An 18,407-nucleotide genomic window follows, 5' to 3' on the forward strand; every position below is an offset into this window, starting at 1 on the left:
AACAGGTGTAACAAGAAGCTGGACCACTGGCAGGTGCACCTGCCGTAAAAATGTTATATTTTAAAAGAGCTGATGTAGGACACAGGGGTGGCCTGGAATAAAAGGCTGTGGAACCAGCAGAACACGTTGAAACTGGATGGTTTTAGACCATCTAATATGTAGGAGGATACCCCAGGGCTGAATCTGGAGATCCTACGTGCGAAGATGTTTATGTGTATCAAAACCTGCTACATTGGGAACCAAAAGGTTAGATAAGCGCAGAAGGCTGAAAAAGGCAGATACACAGACTGCCCAAAACAGAATGTCATTACCTGTGAGAAGTCCAGGGTTGATCTAATTTTTAACAATAAATGGGGGGTAACAGGCGATTTTCGATCCACCGTTGCATCTATACAACGTTTAACACCCAGGAGAAGGGAAGTCAATACCCAATTATCAGCAAGGGGATTAGTGAGACCTGCCTCATGATGCAAAATACGTGTTACATTTAAATACTGCTTAATAGAGGAAAATTTCAGTCTTGTTGCAGGAAAGGCAACATATCTACTTAGTACAGTGTTGCTAACTGGAACAGCTTGGTAGCCCATGGAGGTACAGAATCGGAGATAGCATAGCCATTGCAATCTATAGGTGCGCTTGGTATTGTGAGCAAAGGTTGCTGTCTCGTATTCTGCAACTTGTTGGTCCAGCACAGCTTCTTTTTCCACCACTTCTGGATCTGTGAGAATATGGAAATGTATGCTTTTTTGAACATGTACCGTTTTACATGGTCGTAAAGGAACCCAATTAGGTTGTTTTAGTAGGCGATTATAAAATAAAGAATCAAATCGAGCCAACTGACCAGGTTGATGAAGACGCGAGTTGGCATCAGGAATATCATTGATGTGACCTTGAATATGAAAATTGTGGAGAACAGACATCGAAAATAAATGAAGAAGAAAATCCATTACAATAGGTCCCCGTGAAGTGCCCTTATTAATGATAGCCTGAGCTGTGGTACTAGCTGTATGCACAACAATGAGTTTGTTTTGCCAGCGGGGGGCGGGGTCATCTACAGGCAGCCAAATAGAGGGATAGTACCTCGTTGTAATTAATATATAATTTTGAAGTTTGTGGCCAATCCAGCTCCCAAACTGTATACTGCCAGTCCCCTTTAAAGTAGATACCAGAAGCATAGTTTGAAGCATCCATATGTAGATCTGATATTGGCCATGGGTCCAGAGAGATAGGCCTGCCATTGAAAATAGCCATGCATTCGCGCCACCAATGCATGTCACTGCGTATAGAGCAGGATAGTTTGTCCACACATTTATTCTCTCAATTTAACAACTTGTAACGGTGTAAAAATATTAAACGAGAGTTGTCTACACCAAAATAAAATATTTGTCCACACATTTATTTTCACAATTTAACCACTTGCTAATGGTGGAAATTAATTAAACACGGCTTGTCTATACCAAAATGAGTCTCAAATCTTTGTCCATACATTTATTATCACAATTTAACCACTTGTATTGGTTGAAGTTAATTTAGGGTAGTTGTCTACACCAAAATAAATCTCAATTTTTTTTCCATACATTTTTTCTCTCAATTAACAACTTGTAATGGTGTAAAATTATTAAATGAGAGTTGTCTACACCAAAATAAGTCTCAAATATTTGTCGACACATTTATTTTCACAATTTAACCAATTGTAATGATGGAAGTTAATCAAACGTGACTTGTCTACACTAAAATAAGTCTCAAATATTTGTCCATACATGTATTCTCTCAATTCAACAAATTGTTAATGGTGGAAATTAATTAAACGTGACTTGTCTGCAACAAAATAATTCTCAAATATATGTCCACACATTTATTGTCACAATTTAACCACAATTGTTAATAGTGGGAATTACCTAAACGCGACTTGTTTAATCAGTTGACATCAATGCAACTTACCCACAGACAATGCACAACAGATAATCATTATTGAGCTACAATTATTAACAGGAACGTGTCTTGGCATTGGGGTTAGGGTCGGGTCAGGTATGGGCAACAGAATTATTAACAGGAATGTGTCTTGGCATTAGGGTTAGGGTTGAGTCAGGTATGAGCAACGTAAATGGCAAACACTCAATTGGCGAGATGTACACTAACGGGTTATGGCATCCATATAGTTTACACAAGTGAGAACACAAAATTGGCAATGTTTTCGACAATTGTAACTCAATAATAGAAATATGTTGTATTTCTATACATATATACACACTAGTCTCATGAAATGCAAACACAACCAGTCACTCCAATGTGGTGGTCATCAGTTGTCTACATAGTGATCGGGAGAACCTGGGTTCAAATCCCAACTCTTCCCCCTACCCTAGTGGTAGGAATGAATACTCCCCCCTAACACTACAAACTATTAATACAGTAAAAATAAATACTACTATGTAACAAATAAACAAACCAAAGTAACTTTGACCTATCAGGTCTACTCTTATCGGTCTGACATATAAATAAAATAAATAGTCTGAACTTCTTATAAATAAAATAAATATTAATACAAATAAATAAAGCTTAATACCAAAACTGCTGTAGTAGTGCAGGGACTAAGATAGTATACAGAGGTGGGAGGGTGGGAGCAAGCAGCAGGCAGAGATGTAGCCTTCAAACGAAATTTGCAAAAATGACCAGTAAATCCAAATATACGCGGTATCATTCTGATTGGTCAATCTGTGATAAGTACTAGCCCTGCTACTGGCTCCTGTCAACCATAGCTCATCCTACTATGATATGATTGATAAAAACGGCAAAGAATCCCCTAAGTGCCTTAAACGTAGCTCATAACATGGAGCTATACCAACACTAATTTGCAATAAAGCATGGCTCAGTGTATTTGTGCAATGTGGGATATCGCTGGTTCGAATCAAGTACGATTAGTTCGATTTTTGAATGCTAGTGAGAACAGTGCTATTATAAATAGGACTTAAATCCTATCATTTGTGTGAAGACACTCGTGGTAAAGTGGACAAGAGAGTTCGCTGGGAACTACCAGATTGCAAGTTCGAATCATTGACTGGACAGGAAAGACGATAAAAGCATAAACGGCAGCTTCAGTATATCAAGAACTCAAGTTCTAACACAAGAATTAAATACTAACTCACATGGAAGCCAGTCATAGCTGGGAAGCCAACAAAACGTTGAATCGTCAAAGTATGAACAGTTGATAGCTGAGATTCGCATGCAACATCAACAACAGACACGCTCTCCAAATGGGTCCCTTCTTTTGTATTGACCCCTAAGGATTGCTAATCCCCCGTTCTAACTCTTGCCCCCCAAAATAATATATCGCTCCTTTTAGAATGTATTGACACATTAATTAATGGATATTCAGGATCACAGAAAGAATACGTCATGAATAAATTAGCTAATTTACAAAACAATTGCATGAAGTGTAGATACGTCTTCTGGAACACTGCCAAAGACAGAAACTGGAAGACAAGTGGAAATACTTTGTGCAGATTTTGCTGCTCAGTTCCAGGCTGAACGTGACAGCCATGTAGAAAAACAGCGTCAGCTACTTGATGGCTATACGAGATGAATATAAATGAGAAAAACAGGAACTCAATGATGCACATGAAAGAGAGATAGAGAATGGAAGATGCTTAGAAATTATGCCGTACACTTGATGGTGTGAAACGCAAAGTGAACCGTGGAGACAAGTTGGTAATAGAAGAGCAATGCACGATGCTACCGAATATGGCAGACTAGTTCATCCTCCGTCAATGTCCCCTATTGAGGGCCAAACACCACCTGCATCGCAAATTACTGTAGCTGCGCACCCGATACTGACACCGCGATTATCTCAAAAACAACGGGCATCAGATGATGAAAAGTGGAGCTAATACTGATAACCGACTTGATAAACCGAGGTCGATGCAATAATTGCGACATCACAAAAAGACTATGACCTCAATTGCAGATGCTACACTTGCTGTTAAGTTTTTGACAAAGACAGCGATCGAACCATTGTCCTGGGAGCTGGAAACCAGCCTGTCCCACTAATAGGCTACAGTGGATTGTGTTTTGACATTATTGCAGCAATATATGGTATCCCTCATGAAATGTATGCATTGGCGGTTATTGTGCCAGATAGCGTATATAGCAGACTTAACACCAAAACAATCTGTGAAGCGTACATGCTTCCAGGCATCGAGGAGAGCATGTAAATGTTTAAGGGTGACTCCTGGTTCACGACGATAGACTTGAAACATTCATATTTGCAACTATTAAAGTCTGAGGGAGACATAAAGAAAACAGCATTCATCACAACAGTTGGCCATTTTGAATGCCTACGTATGCCCATGGGACTCTGCAATAGTGCCAGCAGTTTTCAGCGATCTATGGAAATTTTTTTAGGGGAGCTGGTAAAAAATACCTGCACTGTGTATATAAACAACATAGTGATATATGCAAGCACATTTGAGGATCACTGAAGACGAGTAGAACAAGTATTGAAAAAATTAGAATGCCATAACTTGAAGGCTAAAGCATCCAAATGTGAATTTTTCAAGAGAGAAATACATTACCTTGGCCATATTGTGTCTGAAATGGCCGTCCGAACCAATCCAGACAAAACCGAAGCAATCCAGTACTGCCTCGTACCACGTGATGCTAGAGAAGTGAAGACCTTTTTCGCCGTCGCAGGGTATTATAGCCGATTTATACAGGGATTTTCAAAGATCGCTAAATGGTTATATGAATTGACAGTGGGGCTGTATACCAAGAAACGTACCAACAGTGGCAAACTGGAAAGATCAAGGATGCCAGCTTTTAACTGGACGGCAGAATGCCAGCTAACAATTGACACATTGGTGGAATGGCTCACCAATCCAGCTGTGTTAGCATATCCCGACTATAAGAAATCATTCAAGATTCATACTGATCGTTAATGGGGCTTGGCGCGGCCTTGTACTAAAAGCATAATGGAAACAATAGAGTCGCCAAAGGTAATCCAAGAGCTAGAACAATATCGCAGACAAGTTTCCTGATTGTGTTGGCTTGTCGACAATTTGAAGTCCTAACCGACAATAACTCACTTTGATATGTACACTGCAAAACTTGATGCAACTGGCCATCGCTGGATTTCTAGACTGGCAGACTTTGACTTTCATGTGCGCTACAGAGCCAATACACTCAATAGAGATGCTGAGCTATACACCAGTGGTTTCAAAATGATTATGAGAGATGTCCCCTATGGTTGGACTGGATTCCATCTGACTGAAGAGACGCCACAGTGATAAGTAACCAGACCGTGACTGCATTGCTAGACAAGATAACACCAAAGAGTACGGCCACACTGCCTATGGTAACTAGCGAACAATGGAAGACACTACAGCGTGAAGACCAGACTATCGGAAAAGTTTATCATCATGTGGTAGCAGGAGCCCCGCTAGATCGCTATCACCGTGCTAATGAAATGAGGCAGATTTCCGCAGCCCTTGGCAAATGAAAAAAGTATTGCATAAAAAATGGTGCTTTGCATTGTAAAGTCACCGATTCAAATGGTCGAGTGATTTATTAGCTGTATCTACCACCTAGCTATTGCAAAATGGCAATGGAGGCACTTCACAACGACATCTGGGACAGGACAGGAGTCTTCATCTCGTGCAATCTCGATTTTATTGGCTCGTGATGTCATACATGTTCAGTAGTGTGATAGATGTATATGATGCAAACTTACTGCAGAAGTACGAGCAATAGCGCCTATGGTTCCTATTTTGAATACCATGCCATTAGAGTTACTGTTCATTGATTTCCTGACACTTGAGACATCCAAGAATGGTTGTAAAGACATACTGGTAATGACTGATCATTTTACCAAATAAAGTGTTAAAGGACACATTCATTACGGTATTTGGATTCTCTAAGAGAATACAGTCTGACCAAGAACGCAATTTCGAAAGTCAATTAGTCTCACAACTCTGTGTGGTGGGAAGAAATCTAGAAGCAGCCCATATCACGCACAGACACAGGGCATTGTCGAAAAATTTAACCAGACATTGATCAGCATGTTGGAAACCTTGACAGATAAAAAGACCAACTAGAGTCAAGAAGTTAAAGCAATGATACACGCGTACAATTGTACAAAACATGATGTGATCGGGTATACACCACACTTCCTGATGAGAGGTACCCATCCCAAGTTACCTATAAATATTTTCCTAGCATTAAACCCAGATGTGTCTACAGAGGACCCGGTTGACACTGAGGTACGGCAGTGGAAAGATAGCTTACATGCTGCTTTTAAAATAGCCGGGAAAAAGATTAGCCGATAGAGCACATAAAAACAAGATTCATTTTGATAAAAAGGCCTGTGAATGACTTGACTTTGAAATCGGAGACAGAGTCTTGTTTAGGAATGCAATCTGCTCATGCCGATTAATGCTTTGCCACCAATACCATATGAATGTCCAATGAGAACATTGATAAGAGACCCAACTCGGAGACGACGGCGGATGCCAACCAGGGCTCTGAATCTGACTCTGAATCTGACTCGCTGCTAGAGTATATGGTTCAAAGGAATCTAAGTACAATGCAAACTGATTATTCATATTATGAAACAAGTATTTAAGTATCAAGGAATACAAATGACAGGACACCCGCTACAACTGTCATTGATTTGACTGCCTCACAGCCGATACACACCACAGAAGTCATTAGCCAGTCAGTTCATGGAAGTGATTCTGTTAGCGAGTCAACAGCCTCGGCAACCATAACTGTGGATGGTGAACCTAGAATCAATGCAGTTGAGAAACAACAAGATGATCTAATCCAGATTGATACTGTTGAGCCCAATGAGTTGCATGATCCAACCACTGAAGATCACATCTCGCCTCAACGAGAAACTGAGTTATAACCAATGGACAAGGTTGTTCTTTGAATAATGATGCTGGAGTCGAGAAGCCAGCAGAGTACTACAGAGATTGATGTGCCTAAGGAAAATGACCAGACAGAAAATAAACAGATCTCGCCATCCATAGAGATTGATGAGGTCACGAATGCGTTCAATACCGAATTATCAGTAGTTGTATTGCCTGACACTAGAGCATACAGAGTTAACCGAATCATTGTATAACAGCAACAAAACGACCGATAGAGAACTATCAGGCAATACCACTACAACGAGGCGTTACAGGCTGTGAAAGTGACACAAAACACAGTATTATGGATTCTCGTATAAGCGAACACTGCCAAATTATAGACTAGATGCGAGAGCTCAATCGCTTGTTCCGAAACATAAACAGCAAACGGGAATGGTATGTCGAGCCACTGAATGGAATGAAATGCCATCTCTGAAGGCTACCTTGATTACCATAATGCAAAGCAATCGTAAATAATCAGTTATGACTTCAGTCACTGCATCATCGATCAGGTCATGCAGGCCCGTAGCAAGCACTTTTGAATAGAGGGTTCGAAAACAACAATAATATATTTGATGTGAAACATGTGAATATTCAAAAAGTGTCTTCGAGCTCTGTTACAGACATTTTTATATTCTCGGTATTAAATTCAAATGGTTTACTTTGTGTTACGTTGGTAAGTTATTTCACATAACATCTTTGAACTATCTTACCATATTAGAGAATGGGTCCTGAGCCATTCCCCACCCACAGACAAACACGCCCACACCATAGATCCAGATTGACAACATTGTAGGTATCTTGGCCATATTGTCCAAGCATTTTAAGGTAGAATGTTTATTCATTTTAGTATTGGTCAATTTTGTATTATGTAATTTTATTTCTGTACAGGGCCTCAGCCCATCGTAGAAAATGTAATGGGTAGAAAAGTGCATAGCATGTTTTAAAAACAATACAACATTCTTGTAAACACATGGTATTAAGTTGAGCTGGATTCATATTCATCTCGTCGCTTGAAAACTTATAAGAGCTAGTTGATAAATGGTGTGGCAGTTTGTGTAGCGACGAAGTAAGCCCAGACTGTCAGTATTTGCATAATTGCATGGGGTTATTGACAAAAGATCAGCCCTTAGATCATTATAAAATGGACATATAAAAACAAAGTGAATTTCATTTTCTACCATGCTAAATTCAAACGTTTCACTGCAAAAACTAAAAGTTTATTGATCTAACTGTATTTTTGTGTGTCTGCCTAATTCAAAATTATGTTCATGACCAAAACTGCGAAAACTATATATAATAATAATAATATTAATGTTTATTTGCCATAGGTTACATAAAAAATAACAATACAGCAATAAATAATAACTAATAAATATTGATAAATAATAATAATATTAATCTATGGCTGGGAAACAGAAATTAGCTCATGCAGAGCTAGTCTAGTCTATTTCCCATCAAAATATATTTGTAAATAGCTATTTATTAAAAAGGGCAATCAAGTAGACAGAAAAAACTTATTTACAATGGTTTGCTTACACACCGATACATGTTTGTATGCCTCTATATATACATATTGGAATATAACTATGGATGATTACAGTGGATTAAATAGTCTTTCACTTCTTTTTTAAAATTTGCTCGAATACGAATCAATTGGATATCCAGGGGTAAGCTGTTCCAAATTTTAGTTCCCTGGTAACCGACTGAAAACTGACCCAAATTTGTCTTTTTCATTGGTAGAAGAAAGTTTGAATTATCCCTTGACCTAGTGTGATAATGATGAGTATGGAAATTGAAATAGTAATTAAGGTCACGTGGCAATCTGTGAAATTGTAGGTCATGTATAAATGTACATAGCTGATACTTAAATTGGTCATATATATTGAGAATACGTAGTGACTGAAAAAGAGGTTTACTATTTGCACAGTAGTCTTTAAATAGCATGATACAAGCTTTTTTTGTTTTTTATATATAGGGTCCAGAAATGTGCGATACGTACTACCCCATACTTCTAAACCATAGGAGATATGAGGAAGAATTAGAGAATTATACAGAAGGATAAGAACGTATTTGTGAAGTGTATGTCTGAGCTTAGCAATTAACTTAAAGCCAATTAAAGGAGTTATCTTTGCTAAAACTCTATTAATATGCGGCTTCCATGTGAGATGTTTATCTATCACCACACCAAGATAAGTAGTAGTATCGACTTCCTGGAGAACTGCATTGTTTAAATGTATGTTTTGTTCGTTTACCAGCTGTTTCTTAGAGGTGGAAAACAGCGTGTAATTAGTTTTGTTGGTTATAATTGTAAGTTTATTAGTGTTGCACCATGTGTTCACCATATCTAAATGTAAATCAACTTCAGCGCTGGGTATATTGTTACTGGAAAATGAATGAAAAAGATTTGAGTCATCAGCAAATAATTTAATTTGGAAGTAAGTTGATGATGCAGGAATATCGTTTATATAAATTAGAAAAAGTAACGGTCCAAGGATGGAACCTTGTGGCACACCATGATTAATTGGGAGAGTGGAGGAGGTATGGCCATCAGCTTGAACAAACTGTTTTCGATTCAATAGATAGTTTTCAAGCCACTTTAAAGGTTTTCCACGAATACCATAGGAACTTAATTTGGAAAGAAGAATGTTGTGATTTATCGTGTCGAAGGCCTTAGTAAAATCCAGGAATACCCCCATCACGATATTACCGTCATCAATTTTATTAATTAATTCATAGAAAAGATCTATTAACGCAAGCTTGATACTGTATTTTCTGCGAAATCCATATTGGTGCTTATTGATAATATTAAATTTGTTAAGAAAGGAAGATAATTGTTTGTGCAGAGTTTTTTCAATAATTTTACTGATAACGGGTAAGATTGAGATGGGTCTGTAATTACCAGGCAAATAGGGTGAACCTTTTTTTAAAAATAGGAGTAATTTTGGCTATTTTTAGTTGGTCGGGGAACACACCAGACATAAAGGATTGATTTATAATGTGACAAAGAGGTATTTTAATGAAAGGGGCTGCATCTCTTAGAAGACGGGAATAATTATAGTCATGGCCACAAGATTTACGCGGGTCTAATAATTTTAGATCAGATTCTATTTCATGGATGGTAACTGGTTGGAGAAAGAAGGAATTCAAATTGGTAGTTGTAAAGTAGTCCAAGGGATCGGCAGATGTGTTAATATTCATAGCAAGTTCCTCCCCAATGTTAGCAAAAAATCTATTAAAATAGTTAGTTATTTTGATTGGGTCATGAATATTCATGGTTTGAGAAAGCGGGTTGTCTATGGTAAGTAGTTTAGGCAGTCTACCACCATTCCCAGTGGCCCTTCCTGTTAAATCATTTATCGTTTTCCAGAGTTTAGTCGGGTTGTTTTTATTTAGATTAATTAAATTGGAGTAATATTTTTTTTTTAGATTTTCTAAGAATAGTTGTTAAAATATTTCTGTAGGTTTTGTAAGCAGACAGGCGATTTTGATTGTAATTACTCTTAATCACTTTCTCGTATAGTTTATTTTTATGTCTGATTGACTTTGTAATGCCCCTCGTTATCCATGGCTTCTTGGGTAGTTTTGATCTTTTTTTCATCTTGACTAAGGGGGCCACTTTGTCACAAATAGTGCTAAAAATAGACGAACAAGTATTATACGCATTATTTACATCCAAGCTGTTTAGGACATCAGACCAGTTGACACTGTTTAATTTCAGATGAAAATTTTCAATATTATACCGGGAAAAGTCTCGAGTATAATATACACTCTGCTTTTGGTACATTTTGTCAAGATTTTCAATGAATGCAAAAATGGGAAAATGGTCTGTTATATCAATATATATTATAGCCTATAATTGATTGCCAATAAATCTCCAAGGTTAAAGTACTACTTTGATTTTTTCTGAAAGTACACAGCCTGGATGATTGTAAAATTGAGGCATGCCATTCTTGCTGACAATATTTTTTTATTCTTAGATATTTGCAGTATCTCCAACTTGTTTTTCAAACCAGACAATGCCGAAACAGGAGATTTTTATGTGGGTTTCCCGAGTAAGTCTGCCGGTCTTGTTTAATCGTTTAAGCATGATATAACATGTTTTGGGGTTCCAGCTATTTTTAACTTTAAGTAATTTAAACAAATATGAGATACAACGCTTGAAATAACCCCAGCATAATGACAGCCTTCCACATTCGTCCAACATCGCTACATTGTTTGTACAACTATTAACGCTATAGTCCAGTCAATCTAGCAAAAAAAATGGGCAAACATAGAACAAATTGCAACAGAAGGTCTGTTTGTGGCAATTTGAACAAAAACAAGTATAGAACAACATATCAAAAATGTAGAAAAATGTAAGATGGGGAAAATAGTTAATTTGCATAAATTCAAAATGGCGCCGATATGTATTTATTTTCTCCTATTTTATACCTAAAATAATTCATGCAAATTCTTTTGAGCGTTCAGTTGACTTCGAAAAATTACATTTTGATGTATAGTAAACAATAGAGTATTTATATTATACAATTAGTAGGTGATCATTTTTAACTGAGGCCGTTTTCCAAGATGGCCGCCGTATTTCAAAGCAAGTATTAATTATTGGAGGCTCCTTATTTTAGAAATATTAGTGTATGTGTAGATTTGCGACATGTTTTCTAAATTTTTTTAAGAAAACTACTCATTGATTAATTACAATAACACACACGCAAGATACACTGGTAAATAATGGTGAATATTGCCTAAAATGATCAAAAAGGCGATTTGGGGGTTATGAATTCTAGAAAACGTATGTCTGTTGATCTGAATTTGGAGTCTTTCAATTTCAATATATTTGGTATTTTCTTTCAGAAATTAATGAGAGCCTATCAAGTCATAGTTTTTACGTGGAACTTGCATTTATACTTAAATCTTAAAACAGACCACAGGTAAGGTATGGAAATGTATTGCATTATAACCCATATAATACATAAACGCTATTTTCAGCGATTACACCTTTACTTTGTTTTTGCGTTTCAGGCAATGGAAAACTGCGTTATTTGTCGAGACACTCTTAACGATGGACTATAGACTGTGGTTCTTGATGGGAGTAGTGGTATTAATAGAGCAAGTGCTTTGAGAGGTGACACTCTTCACACCTATGCGGGACAGGTTGTCCACCAAGTATGCAGATCACAATACTGTAATAAGAATTGTATTAGTCGTGAACTAAAGAAACAATCTACAGAATTAGCTGCGACTAGCTGTACTCTGCATTTATCTGAGCAAGTTTTCCATTTTAGAGAACACTGTTTATTTTGTAGCCAGCCTGCAAAGCACTCTGGGAAGAAACGAGGGCGTGATGTTTTCCCTGTTCGAACTTTAGACTTTCAAACCACAATAGTACGCATATGTAATGACGTGGTGATAGTTGGGCTAAGAAGGTTCATGGGAAAATTGCCTTTGTTCATGACCTCATGGCTGCAGATGCAGTTTATCATCAGATTTGCAGTACAAACTTCAGAACATGAAATGAAATACCACTGAAGAGCACACCCCAGGCAGACCAATTGACAAAACAAGGGAAGAAGCGTTTCATGAGGTGGCAAATTATTTGGAAAATGATGATGAGCAGATAACTATTCATGATCCTGTGAATAAAATGAAGAGTTGCTGCATCCATTATCCTTACGCAGTTAAATACATGGAAGCAAAATTGGAAGAGCACTTTGGTGAAAACATAGTCATTACTAACGTCAGTGGAAAGTCTGATATAATTACACTCAAGACAACTGCATCAACTATACTACATGGTTTTTATGAAATGCCTAAATGTTCATATGATGAATCTGAGAAAATTAGAATAGTTAAGGTTGCCGCCCAACTAATTAGGAGTAATATAAAAAAAAATAGGAATGCATCCAAAATGATGTACCCTACTCCTGATGATATCGCGTCTTTGGAAAAGAACATTGATTTTATACCAGATACACTACACATTTTTCAATTGCTTCAATTGGTCAAGCAATTAGTCAAGCCGCACGACCAAGATCTCTTATTGCACCTACATAAATTGGTCTAGCAGTTCAATTGCATCACCATTTTGGATCCAAGTTCGCCATTGATTCACTGCATAGCCATGGGTTTTGCTCATCTTATTCAGAAGTGAAGAGGTTTGATATGAGTGCAGCAGAATCACAAGGAACAGATATTCCTGGTGTTACACCTGGACACTTTGTGCAATATATTGCAGACAATGCAGACCATAATGTGAGAACACTTGATGGTCAGAGCACATTCCATGGGATGGGTATTATTGCTACTGCCACACCTGGAAGAAACGTACACAAATCTGTACCAAGGTTGTCTACAACCGCAGCAGAAGTAGCTAATTTAGGAATGGTTGACATACACTATTACAAGGCCAGTAACAGTAGGATTACCTTGATGTATGAAGAATTACAAGAACTTAGGGTAAACGACAAAACATGGAAGGTAGACCTTCTTTGGAAAGTGGTGTGGCCAATCCGTTCACCAAGGCCGAACTGATGCACACTGTTCATCAGGGGATGTATACAGGAAAGTCATCAATCACATTATTACCAATGATAGTTATGGATCCCATGATATGAGTTGCGTCTACTGAACACTCAAATTTGTGGAATCAGAATGTAGACGTCAGCACGTGAAGCCAATTCTCACATTTGATCAGCCATTGTGGTGGAACGCCCAGACAATCATTGACAAAGAACCACACTATGCTTGTTGATACTGCGCTGAATGCAATAGTTACAGCAGACACATTTGGTGTATGTCTACCTAATAAACATAATACTGAAGATATAAAGCAGGAAGTCACTGGAGATGAAGCTACATTGGTCGTGAATCAGGCACAAAATGGACCAATTGAAAGGTACAGTCTCCAACCAGGTGATGTTGCTCCAATAGGGAATGAACAACAGAGATAACTCCAAAGCACAGTGGAACTCTATGATAAGCTTATGAGTGAAAAGATAAGTGGATAATGTCTTCTCAGAAAGTCTACTTGATGAAATTAAGCAAAGGATAGATGACAAAAAGAAATAACTGTCCTTTCAACCAACAGCACGCCTATGGTTACAGTATATGGATATGGTTGATCTTCTACGCCAATTTATTAAAGCAGAGCGGACAGGAAACTGGAGCCTTCACATACAGTCACTCAAAGACATGCTGCCATATTATGCTGCTACTGGGCATAATTTATATGCCAAATCTGTCCACATTTATTTACAGCAAATGCTTCAGCTTGAATCTAAACATCCAGATGTTGTGGATTTGTTCAGAAATGGTTACCATGTCATTAGGCGGAGTGATAGGTATTGGGCTGGATTGTCATCTGACCTTGTAATTGAGCAGGTGCTCATGAGAAGCATAAAAACAACAGGTGGATTGACCAGGGGTCGTGGAATGGCTGACTCTCAGCGTACACAATGGTTACTGTCCATGCCAGCATGCACGGACATTAATTCTGCGATGCAATACCTCGCAGATGTTAGTTATTTGACCAGTGAACAACATAAAGACACAACTGCAGCTCGACAAAACAAAGACGACAAGGACACACGTAACATACTCGAATCTTTTCAAGAACGCAACCCATTTTGTCCAGATGCATCTCTGCGAAACATTGCTAATGGTGTAACAGCTGATACTACTGTGAATGCAAATAATGCAAAGGAAGTTGGATATAACATTTATAGATTTAAGATTATACGTTCAAAAAGAAGCAGCAACTAGTTACAATGGCCCAGAAAAAATCTGGTAGGGGAATTGATATGCCTATACCAGAAGAGGCAGAAATGCATTATGTGCTCGATGGTGGATCACTAATCCAACGCATTCCATGGAAGCGAGAGCAAACCGTTGATTCCATCTGCACAAGTTATGTAGATTACGTGCATCAAAAGTATACCAACGCAACTATTGTATTTGATGGATATGGAGCAGAACCTTCTACTAAAGATAGTGCACATGTGCATCGTTCAAATGGCATTGTGGGTGCTCAAGTGAACTTTGTTGGAAGCATGCCAATTAAGACCAAGAAGGAAACCTTCTTATCAAACTGCCAAAACAAGCAGAAGTTCATCAACATGCTCAGTGCAAAATTGAAGAAAAACGGCTTCAAAACAATCCATGCAGAAGAGGATGCTGACTTAGTTATTGCTCAGACAGCAATATCCTCGGCCACCAAATGTGCCACTACTCTCATAGAAGAAGATACAGATCTGTTAGTCCTACTGTGTATACATACTAATGTAAAGACTTTCCCTATTATTTTTAGAATAGAACGTAGACAGACATCAAAGAAATGGAATATAAATTGGCTTAAGAATGTACTAGGACCTGAGATATGCCAGTTGTTGCCATTTGTCCATGCTATTTCTGGATGCGATACAACGTCACGGTTATTTGGCATTGGAAAAGAAGTAGCACTACGAAAATTAAAGAGTGACCCTGATTACAAAAAGCAGGCTTATGTATTTACTAGAGAATCATCTATGGAAGAAGTCTATGTTGCTGGTGAGAGAGCTCTATGTTCTTTGTATGATGGTGATCCAGGAGAGGGGTTGGATAAACTGCGATACAGGCGATTTTGTGCAAAAGTATATACTAGTATCAATACAGTACAGGTTCAGAATATTCCACCAACCGCTACTCCTGCTCGCTATCACAGTGCTCGTGTTTATTTTCAAATACAGCAATGGATAGGAAATTGTGACAACTTAAATCCTCAAGACTGTGGATGGGTTAAAGTCGAAGATAATTATGAAGCGAAAACAACTGATTTGGCAGCTGCTCCAGAATATCTTCTAAAGATGATTAAATGTAACTGCAAATCAGATTGTCAATTGCTATCATTGATGATTGGTTGAAATTAATTCAGTATTGTCATTCTCATACTCATATTCCTTTTATGTGTAAAGACAAGTCTAGTTCATGAATATATGATTACATTTATTTAAAACATCACCATGTTTACGTTATTACATGTTATGCTAGAGTGTAATTTGATGTATATGAGTGAGTGAATACTTAATGGTGGCGCTGTTCTGTTTCCGGTATGTTCAATTCAAAATGGCGGCTATTTTAGTAAATTGACATCATTTATCAAGGCACTCATCCTATAATTGTGTAAATAATGTATCACCACATCCACGTGACTGTACACATGTCAAAATTAATTAATAATGCGAAGCTATCTACTTATTCTGGTGTAAATTTGCCTAATTTTGCGGCCATTTTGAATATATGCAAATTAGCAATTTTTCACTGCCTACATTTTTCTACATTTTTGATATGATGTTTAGGGGAGGTTGGTTGGCTATTTTATGCAAACAGACTTTCTGTTGCAGTTTGTCTTGGCATATATTGGCATATATTGACTGCACTACTAAGTAGATATCTGCAAAATGTTGTCTGTACCCTCTTGATTTGCGAATTTTCGTACCCCCAGATCGCTACTATAAGAAATAGCCCGAACAAGAATTGCATACAACAAATTCAATGCACTAACCAATGGCATACCACCAAGTTTCTTACAGTATGTAAATTGTTTGGTTCACTGTAAATCTGTTTTTAGAGGGTGGTAAAATAATATTCATATAGTGGCAGTTTAGCAGCAGTCTCAATAGACTTCAATGATTACATCTCTTTTTTATGAACCCACTAAAAATATAGTAAATTTTCTAAGACATCAAAAAAAACGTGTAAAATAACATGTTTGACAAATATTATTCATTGCATAGTTTCAGTGCTGAAGCAACACTGTGGGGTAAATTGTTGGCCGCAAGAAGCTCTTCCACCTATACAACTCGTGATGATAAATCTTTTGCATTTTTTAATGATATGTTCAACCCGTAGCTGTACACTATTGTCAAATAACACAGGCTACACGTACTAATACAAAAAGTTGACTACATTTGGCTGATACACTTTGAACAAAACAGTATATATATGCCATCATTAACTTAAAAAATACAAAACTAATAAACCAAACTAGGAAAGTACAGTGTCGTGTTGTCGTGTAAATCACGTTCGATCCCCACACTTTACTAACTGAGCGAACACTAGCACAAGACAAACGGCCCTTTTCAGGACCACCACATCCTTCAAAAAGTGACTGCCATTACATTATTGTTTCAATGTTTTAATATTTAACATCAGCTGCTTGAACGCGATCTTCGTTACACCATTGCGGAATCACAGAATAAAAGCTTGCCTATTTATAACAACTTTTTTTTATTTTATTTGCTGATGATGAGCTGAGATGGCATAACTTTACAATTGACATGTAAAACTCGTTGCCACCAAAATTATCATTACTATGCAATTTCCGCGGCGTCTGATAGTTTAAACGATGATAATTATTTTAATTAATACTATTTGTTTTATTATGTTCTAATCCACGATCATAAATCTATTCACTTTCAAAATTTAGGGGTTCAACCCAACACTCCGACCCCCCCCCCCCAAGTACGGGCCTGTCATGCGTTTTCTGTATACGTCAAGCGTTGGTAAAGTAATTCTTGAGCATCACCTCAACACAGTCGTTTCCCATTTTGAGAGTTTGCTGGAGTGTTGTAATGGTCCGTGATACACTGCAATAGTTGTCATGTGACATTAATGTTGATATGTGCTTTTTTCAGAATTTCTTTCTACAGGGAGATGGTTGTTGAGGAATATGCCATGACCAGTTACGTCAAAGAGGCTAGTTTGGTGCCAGATGTTACCGTTATTAACTCAGAATGGTGCCCTAGACTGCCTGATATATGGGATGGATACCCATCGATTGTACCGGTGTACACAAAGCTCAAAGAACCTATGGGGAAGGGTTTAGTTGGAGTGGTAGGTACTACGCCCAACTGAATCTACTCCTGATTCAGTATGAAGGCAGGATATGCCAACCTTTGGGAAGGAGGGGGTGCCGCACCTGGAATTTGACAGTCAGAATTGTATTTCTGTCTAAGCGAAGGTCCGATTCCCATAGCTTGCCTGGATTTCAGGTCACATTGTACCCACCCTACAAACTATGTTCATTATATTATTTTGTTTCCATGTCTCATGAGAAATAATATTTGTTTGGTGTGCTCAAAAAAAATTATTGCGTCACCTTCAAATTCAAGATGGCGTCCAATATGGTTACTGAATGGTGAATGTACACATATCTGGTTAAATACATCTGATATAATGTTAGTTTAAAAAGCTATACGTATGTTTTATTGACTAAATAATCCACACATTTGCATTCCAAGTTGATATCAATAGTTGATAGCAATATATCCATGCTAATTGAGCCACACTCACATTGTAGTGAATTGTCCGTCTCGTGGACCTGAAGACTTTAGTAATTATAGAAGTACCAATTAGCCATTCTTTAACAATCAGTAGTCAAGAAAAATATACTGGCAAAATCGATGAAATCGGAACATCCTAAACCCCCATAAGAGAGTCAGACCAGGTGCACGTGAAGGGTCAGCATCTGAT

The sequence above is a fragment of the Saccoglossus kowalevskii genome, chromosome 22 (assembly GCF_978046115.1).
Source record: "Saccoglossus kowalevskii chromosome 22, keSacKowa6.1, whole genome shotgun sequence".
NCBI lineage: Eukaryota > Metazoa > Hemichordata > Enteropneusta > Harrimaniidae > Saccoglossus > Saccoglossus kowalevskii.